The sequence below is a fragment of the Octopus sinensis genome, linkage group LG14, assembly GCF_006345805.1.
Source record: "Octopus sinensis linkage group LG14, ASM634580v1, whole genome shotgun sequence".
Classification (NCBI taxonomy): domain Eukaryota; kingdom Metazoa; phylum Mollusca; class Cephalopoda; order Octopoda; family Octopodidae; genus Octopus; species Octopus sinensis.
The window spans coordinates 6,819,073-6,827,710 of NC_043010.1; positions in this window are offsets into that span (position 1 = coordinate 6,819,073).

Genomic DNA, 8,638 nt, shown 5'->3' on the forward strand with positions numbered 1-8,638 from the left:
TGCAGACATAACCATGTATGAATATATGCATGTGGATATGTGAAAAAGATTTAATTTTGGGGGAAAAAGCCCCCCAAAAATGGTGTTCTTAAAATGAAATTCCTTGCAATATTTGCTCTCCAGTAAGGCGACAAGCTGGAAGAAATGTTACCCTGCCGGGCGAAATGCTTAGCAATATTTCATTTGGCTTTATGTTCTGAGTTCAAATTCTGCCAAGATCGACTTTGCCTTTCATCATTTTGGGGATCAATAAATTAAGTAGCAGTTGCATACTGGGGGTTGATCTACTTGACTGGTCTCTGTCCCCAAAATTTAGGGCTTTGTGTCTAGAGCAGAAAAGAAAATTTGTTCTCGACTGAATTACTGAAACTCCGATAGTGTTTTGCTCATCAAGAACTGAAGCTGCAAATTAGCGATTTGTCTATTGGAAATCTGTAACAACAATTACAATATAGAATTAATATAAAATAATAATGAACTTATTTTACACATTGCTCAAGTGCACTACAAGCTCAGAGCATCAACATCATTTTATTTAGCTGCTCTATATACAACTATCCCTGAGATTTTCATTATAAAATTTTGAAACATATTTTATAAAATTTTATGCATAGACAGATAACACCTATTTAATTTTATCTCTGCTTTCATCCTTTAGCATTTAAACTGGCCATATCTAGCTCAAATATTCTACCTGCTTAATGTTAAAACTGGCCCAATCCATCCCCTCAGAGTTGCAAGATAATGCACGATTAATTCAAAACAATGTCAGTAAATAAGCATTACCTTTGATAGCATAATTTGAAAGCTAAAGAGTTAGGTGACCTTTTGTCTAAATGGAATAATTGACAATTATCTTAATCACAATCTACATTTTTCAGGTCAGAGACTTCTTCTTTCATTCTACTTTTGGTCAAGTTCAAATGACTTGTTTTTGTTGTTTGCTTGAACAAGCCTATGATCAAAGCATGCCATCAGGAACATCCCATCTTTTTTGAGGACTGCTACCAAAGACTATATTACCCAATGTACTTTGTTCTTACAAAAGACAATAGGGCATAATTTTAGAGAGGTTTGGCCACTTTTTCTAGAAAGCCAAGCGACCATGTTGGCTTGTATAAAAAAAAACAGTCATTTTTATAAACAGCAAATTGTTTTCCTTCCCTACATATCATCACCATCATGATGATGATGATCATCATCTTTTAACATCTACTTTTCTGGCCTTTTATGAGTTGGACATGATTATGCTGAGACAGAGTTGTCTACAACCAGATATTTCTATTTCGATGTAATAATCTCCCAATCTAACAAACAACAAGCAATCTAAACATATTTAAATGGAGAACTGGGAACGGACGACCCCATAGAAATGAGTCGTTTGTTTACAAGGATTGTGCAACATATCAGACATATTAAGAAACCCAGATGTGCTTTTGTAGTGGACTTCTAGTAAATAAAACCATTCATAAAACCATTGTTTATAGTCACCTTCCTTTTACCATAACATGATATTTATAGTTTATATTACTCAACACATATGCACAGTTTTAGGTTTAGTATTCTGTAAAAATAGTCGTAAATTAAAGGAGAGTACTTAACAGTAGCAATCCCACTGTATAGCACCTTGGACAAGTTTCTTTTACTATAGCCCCTGGGCCAGCGAAAACTTTGAGAGTGGATTTAGCAAACAGACACTAAAATAAGCCCATTGTATGTGTGTATTTGTTGTTCCCCCCCACCACTTGACAACTTGGCTTCTATACATCCTTGTAAGTTAGCAGTTCAGCAAAAGAGAACAATAGAATAAGTACCAGGTTAAGAAGAGCTAAGTACAGCAGTCAATTCGTTTCATTAAATCCTTTCTAGTGCCCCAGTATGGCTGCAGTTCAAGTAAAAGATGAAAGATAACTAGTGGGACAACACAATATTTTCTGGTGTAATGAAGAAGTTTATTGACCCCCTAATGGAAAGGAGCTCCTTTATCAATCTGCTTGGATTCTTATGCTTCTAAATTAGTGTTGCAATTTTACTTTGTCTGTCTCTATTCCGTCCAATGTTTTTTTAAGCATTGGCTATACTCTTTACTCTTTTACTTGTTTCAGTCATTTGACTGCGGCCATGCTGGAGCACCACCTTTAGTCAAGCAAATCGACCCCAGAACTTATTCTTTGTAAGCCCAGTACTTATTCTCTCGGTCTCTTTTGCCGAACCGCTAAGTGACAGGGACGTAAACACACCAGCATCAGTTGTCAAGCAATGCTAGGGGGACAAACACAGACACACAAACACACACACACACACACATATATATATATATATATATACATACATATACATATATACGACAGGCTTCTTTCAGTTTCCGTCTACCAAATCCACTCACAAGGCATTGGTCGGCCCGGGGCTATAGCAGAAGACACTTGCCCAAGGTGCCACCCACGCAGTGGGACTGAACCCAGAACCATGTGGTTGGTCGGTTAGCAAGCTACTTACCATACAGCCCCATCTAGTTTCCTTTCCAGTACCAAAGTTAGAGTCCACGCAGTGCTGCCGTATAATAGTTTTTCCAGCTACATACATAAAACCCCTAACTCTTTATATTCATGGTAAATATCGTTCTATATCAGACATTATTTTTCTTGTTATGCAATCTGGTCCCCTTGCTTTCTTTACCTTCCAGTTGAGAATTTTATAATTGTACAGTATTTTTCTAACAGCAAGGGTACTAAGATCCGTTACCTTATTTTTATTTTCTTTTGCATTGGCATTTATTTTGCATTTAGCTCTGTTTTAAGTATTAATCTAATGCATCTACAATATTCCTTCCTAATCTTTGCTTTCATTCCTCTGTATTGCACATTGTCTACTTCATTGATTCCTAAGTATTTGTATGACTTTGGACTAATTCTCTTATCTTAGTGTTTTCTTTTTTTTGTTTTATCTAGCATGTTATTAGTGTTTTTGATTAAATTTTATCCTCTTCTACTGCTATTACTATCAGCATCATCATTCTTATTGTTATTGTCCACATCATCACTATTGTCATCGTCATCGTCAATGTTATCATCTTTGGTATTGTCATTGTCGTCATCAACATTATCATCCTCATCAACATTATCATCCTCATCAACATTATCATCCTCATCAACATTATCATCCTCATCATCATAATCATCATCTACTATAATAATACTCCATCACAACATACGAATGAGAAAGGAAGCAGTGATAGATGAATAAGCAGTGATAGATGAATAAGGAAGGAAGGGGTAGTAGGATAGGTAGTGATAGATGAATAAGGAAGCAAACTGGTAGTAGGAGCATTTCAACTCTGTGTTAGTATATGTTGTGTATGTAAAAATGAAGTTATGTGAATGTGTGTGTGTGTGTGTGTGTGTGTGTGTGTGTGTGTGTGTGTGTGTGTGTGTGCGCGTGTGTGCGTGTGTGTGTGTGCGTGTGTGCAATGGAAGTGGAAGGGTGAACATCCAATGCTGAAAGGAAAAATCAAACAGCGTTTCAACTCTGTGAGTATATTTGTCTATGTGTGTGCATGTACAAGGGAAGTATCTGAATGTTTGCATGTGTAATTACCCTGTACTGTATTTTGTACCTTATTTATATATAAAATACTACAATTAGCCATCACTTTTGATGGCATGGAACCAACTAGTCATTTAATATTGAGCATTGCTAACTTATAGAGTTTTGTCAATCAACTATTGCGAAAGGCAAGATGAATCCAGCAATCAATCAACAGAGGAGCATTTCACCATTTCCCTTTGACAAGGAAGGACAAGTATTTCTCCTCTGTTGGCTCTCTCTTTTACTCTTTTCTCTCTTTTACTTGTTTCAATCATTTGACTGCGACCATGCTGGAGCACCGCGTTTAGTCGAGCAACTCGACCCTGGGACTTATTCTTTTGTAAGCCCAGTACTTATTCTATCGGTCTCTTTTGCCGAACCGCTAAGTAACGGGGACATAAACACACCAGCATCGGTTGTCAAGCAATGCTAGGGGGACAAATACAGACACACAAACACACACACGCATACATATATATATATATATACATATATACGACGGGCTTCTTTCAGTTTCCGTCTACCAATCCACTCACAAGGCTTCTGAAAGAAGCCCGTCGTATATATTATTATATAATATATATATGTATGCGTGTGTGTGTTTGTGTGTCTGTATTTGTCCCCCTAGCATTGCTTGACAACCGATGCTGGTGTGTTTATGTCCCCGTCACTTAGCGGTTCGGCAAAAGAGACTGATAGAATAAGTACTGGGCTTACAAAAGAATAAGTCCCGGGGTCGAGTTGCTCGATTAAAGGTGGTGCTCCAGCATGGCCGCAGTCAAATGACTGAAACAAGTAAAAGAGTAAAAGAGTAATGTCATCAAGATTTTTTAACTTATGCATTAAAAGATATATCAATAGACAGTGAAATTAAAATGAAATAACCTTATAAAGCAAATAGCTTCTGTATGTTATATTTTTCTCCTTTATGCATACCAGACCAAAGGCTGTGGCCATGCTGGGGCACCACCATTATTCAGTTATTCATTTTGTTGTTTTTTTGCTGTTAGGTTTAAATGCTTATCAGTATTATAAGAACAGACATACATATATTGGTAGGAGAGAAAGTAGATATTCAAATATGCTGACTTAACACCATTGTATTTCCACAGGACTTACTAGTTATTATTATTTTTATCATTTTCAATTGCATCTTCTTCCAGTTCTGGTACCATTTCTTGCTGAGTGTCTTCCTGACACCTAGGGTAGGGAAACATACTGTATACATTGGTAGGCCATTAAAACGAGCACACCAGATTGTTCATTTACTGAGTCATGTGACAGAGAAAAGGGGGAAGACAGAGAGAAAAACTAAAAAATAAAAAATAGAAAAGTAAATAACTAAAATAAAGGGGGAAAAAAGAAAATTTCCAGTGACTATGCTCTTCTCAATATGTGTGACGTACCAGTTAAGACAATCTTTTGCATTTTTAGCATGGATGGTAAGCTTGCTCATGAAATTAACATGCAAATGGCTGAGCACTCCACAGGCACATGTACCCTTAACATAGTTCTCAGGGAGATTCAGCATAACACACAGTGTGACAAGGCTGGCCCTTTGAAATACAGGTACAACAGAAACATGAAGAAATAAGTGAGAGAAAGTTGTGGTGAAAGAGTACAACAGGGTTTGCCACCATCCCCTGCCAGAGCCTCGTGGAGCTTTAGATGTTTTTTGCTCAATAAACATTAAACAATGCCCAGTCTGGGAATCAAAACCACGATCCTATGACCGCGAGTTCGCTACCCAAACCACTGGGCCATTGCACCCATTATATATTATATTATATATTATATATTATACTCTCTTTACTTGTTTCAGTCATTTGACTGCGGCCATGCTGGAGCACCGCGTTTAGTCGAGGACTTATTCTTTGTAAGCCCAGTACTTATTCTATCGGTCTCTTTTGCTGAACCGCTAAGTGACGGGGACATAAACACACTAGCATTGGTTGTCAAGCAATGCTAGGGGGACAAACACAGACACACAAACACACACACAAACTTATAAATATATATATACATATATACGACAGGCTTCCTTCAGTTTCCGTCTACCAAATCCACTCACAAGGCATTGGTCAGCCTGGGGCTATAGCAGAAGACACTTGCCCAAGATACCACTGAACCCGGAACCATGTGGTTGGTTAGCAAGCTACTTACCACACAGCCACTCCTGTGCCTATTATATATATTATAATATTATATTATATATATAATAATAATAACTGTTATTATTATTATTATTATTATTATTATTATTATTATTATTATTATTGTTATTATTATTATTATTAACATGAGTGTGTATTTTAGTCTAGTAGTTATGGAGTCATTTCACTATTTATTGGTAATATGACACTTTTATTTATATTGCAACAAACACTTGAGTGATCTATCTGAAATTTAACATTACTCTCTCTCCTTTTTCCTTTCCATCTATTATTTTTGTGTGTTTATGTTTTTCACAAATGAACGAACAGGTAAAAAGGTGAAGAATAAATGAAACAAATATACAGCAGTAAAAATAAAATATATAAAATATATATAAAAAAAAATACAAGACAGGATATTTTTGCAAGCAATCGTTAGAATGTTTATGTCATTTGAGAGAAGTGCGTGGAAAAAGATGAGAATGAATTGATGCTATAAAAGAACAGGAATATTAAAATGTAAACCGATCCTACAAAAGCAAGACAACCATTGCATCACGTGATCTTGCCCCTGGTTACCAAAATGTGAGAGGACAGCATAAAAGCAGGATTTTTAATGGAAAATGTGTGAAGAGAAAATATATATAAAAAAAAACAGGCAACAAATGTAAATAAATATAGGAATGTTTCTCTTCCTATCATTCATATTCATGATGTGGAATAATATTCTCCTCTTTCTTTTTTTCATATTGCAGTTCTAATTTTTTCTTCTTTGTTTTTTATTTTTATTTTTATCGTTTTGTAACTTTTAAACTAAAATACATACTAACCTATCATTAGTCATAACAACGACATCAACAATGATGATGAAGATGGCAACCTCAACTGTAATAACAATAACAATTTTTATAATTGCCACAAGGGCATTGAGAAAATTAACTAATAGAAAAAAAAGTACAATTCAGATACGTGTGGATAAATAAGAAGTGACGAGCTCGTTAGACATGCTATGAAATCGACAGGCAGGAAAACAGGAAAACAGACAGAAAAACAGATAGACAGACATAGATGAATAGCTAGATAGACAGGCAGATAGATAGAGAGAGAGATTGATAGATAGATAGATAGATAGATAGATAGATAGATAGATAGATAGATAGATAGATAGATAGATAGATAGATAGATAGATAGATAGATAGATAGATAAATTTCTTTATTGGCCACACAGGGCTGCATACAGATGGGACAAGTTACAAGGTAGAGCTTTTCTTTTGGGGAATGAAAAAAACAAAAAACAAGAAACAAAAGAAACAAAAGAAAAGGTGGCGTAGGTTTTCGATCAAAAGGGATCGTAAAAGGGAAAAAAAAATTAAATTAAAAAAAAAAGATAGATAGATAAATAGATAGATATATAGATAGATAGACAGACAGGTTGATAGATAGATAGGCAGATAGATAGATAGATAAATGGATAGACGGATTGACAGGCAGAGATAGATAGATGGATAGATAGATAGATAGATAGATAGATAGATAGATAGATAGATAGATAGATAGATAGATAGATAGATAGATAGATATAGACAGATATAGACAGATAGATAGATGGATGGATGGATGGATGGATGGATAGATAGATAGATGATAGATAGATAGATAGATAGATAGATAGATAGATAGATAGATAGATAGATAGATAGATAGATATAGATAGATAGAGAGGCAGGCAGATAGAAAGATAGATAGACAGAGAGAGGGGGATAGACAGATAGATAGATGAAGAGACTAGGCAAGAGAGAGAAGGGAAGTGAGTGGGAAAGAAAGAAGGGTGAGAGAGAGAAAGAGAGAGTAGAAGAGACAGAGAGAAATGAAGGTCTCTCTCTCTGAAATTGCAAAAGTAGGTGTTACTTTAAAACAGTGGAAACTATCACTGGAAATCAGTGAAACAATGTGTGAAATGAAGGAAGAACAAAAAAAAGTGAGACATGCCGATTGAAAGAAACATAATTAAGAGATTAGCACATGAAGTTAAATCAAGAATTCCTACATAAGAAGGAAAGGTATTTATGAACTCAAGTAGAACTCAAGAGAATTCTGTGCTACATTTTACTGTTGTATACAAACTGAAGCAAAAATACAAACAAAAGAAATACAGTTTATCTTAATACATATATATACACATTCTTGCCTTCTTTCATTCACTCTAACTCTCCATCTCTCCACCTCAAACTCTTTCTCTCCCCCTCTCTCTTTCTTTCTCTCTCTTCCTGTTGGAAGAGAAGTTGCAGCCATCCCCATGGAAAATTAAATTTGAAGGCTAACAAATTAGCTAATGTAAAGTTAATCATACACAAAATATAAAACAAGAAGCAAACGTACAAATGGATGGTTAAAAGTATAAACTATGTAGAAACAAAATACATAGAACAAAGAAATAAAATCAAACATTAAAAAAAAAAACACTAGCATCAAATATACAAATAAAAACTACAAAACTAAATATAAAATTCTAAAAAACAAAAGCATAAAAATACAAGCTAAAACACAGAAACATTAATTTACTGCTTAGGTACAAAACCTATTGAAATGTCAATGGATCTGAACCTGCTTTGTTTCTGGAACTTAAGAGACCGACCCATGGAGAAATGAAATACAAAGATTTCTGATGGAATTTGACTTCAGAACATTCGGGGACAAAATTTAATTTACTATGTCATTTAGGTATGTGTTTCTGTTGTTTTTGCTAATTCACAGACTCTTTTGCAAACACAAAGCAAACAATTTGTCTTAGATGTGCAAGAAAATTTTAAAGAATTTACAAAATACAATAACAGATTTCAGTATATTTAAAGAAAATATCGACAAACAAAATCTGCATAATAACAACTTATGCTAAAAT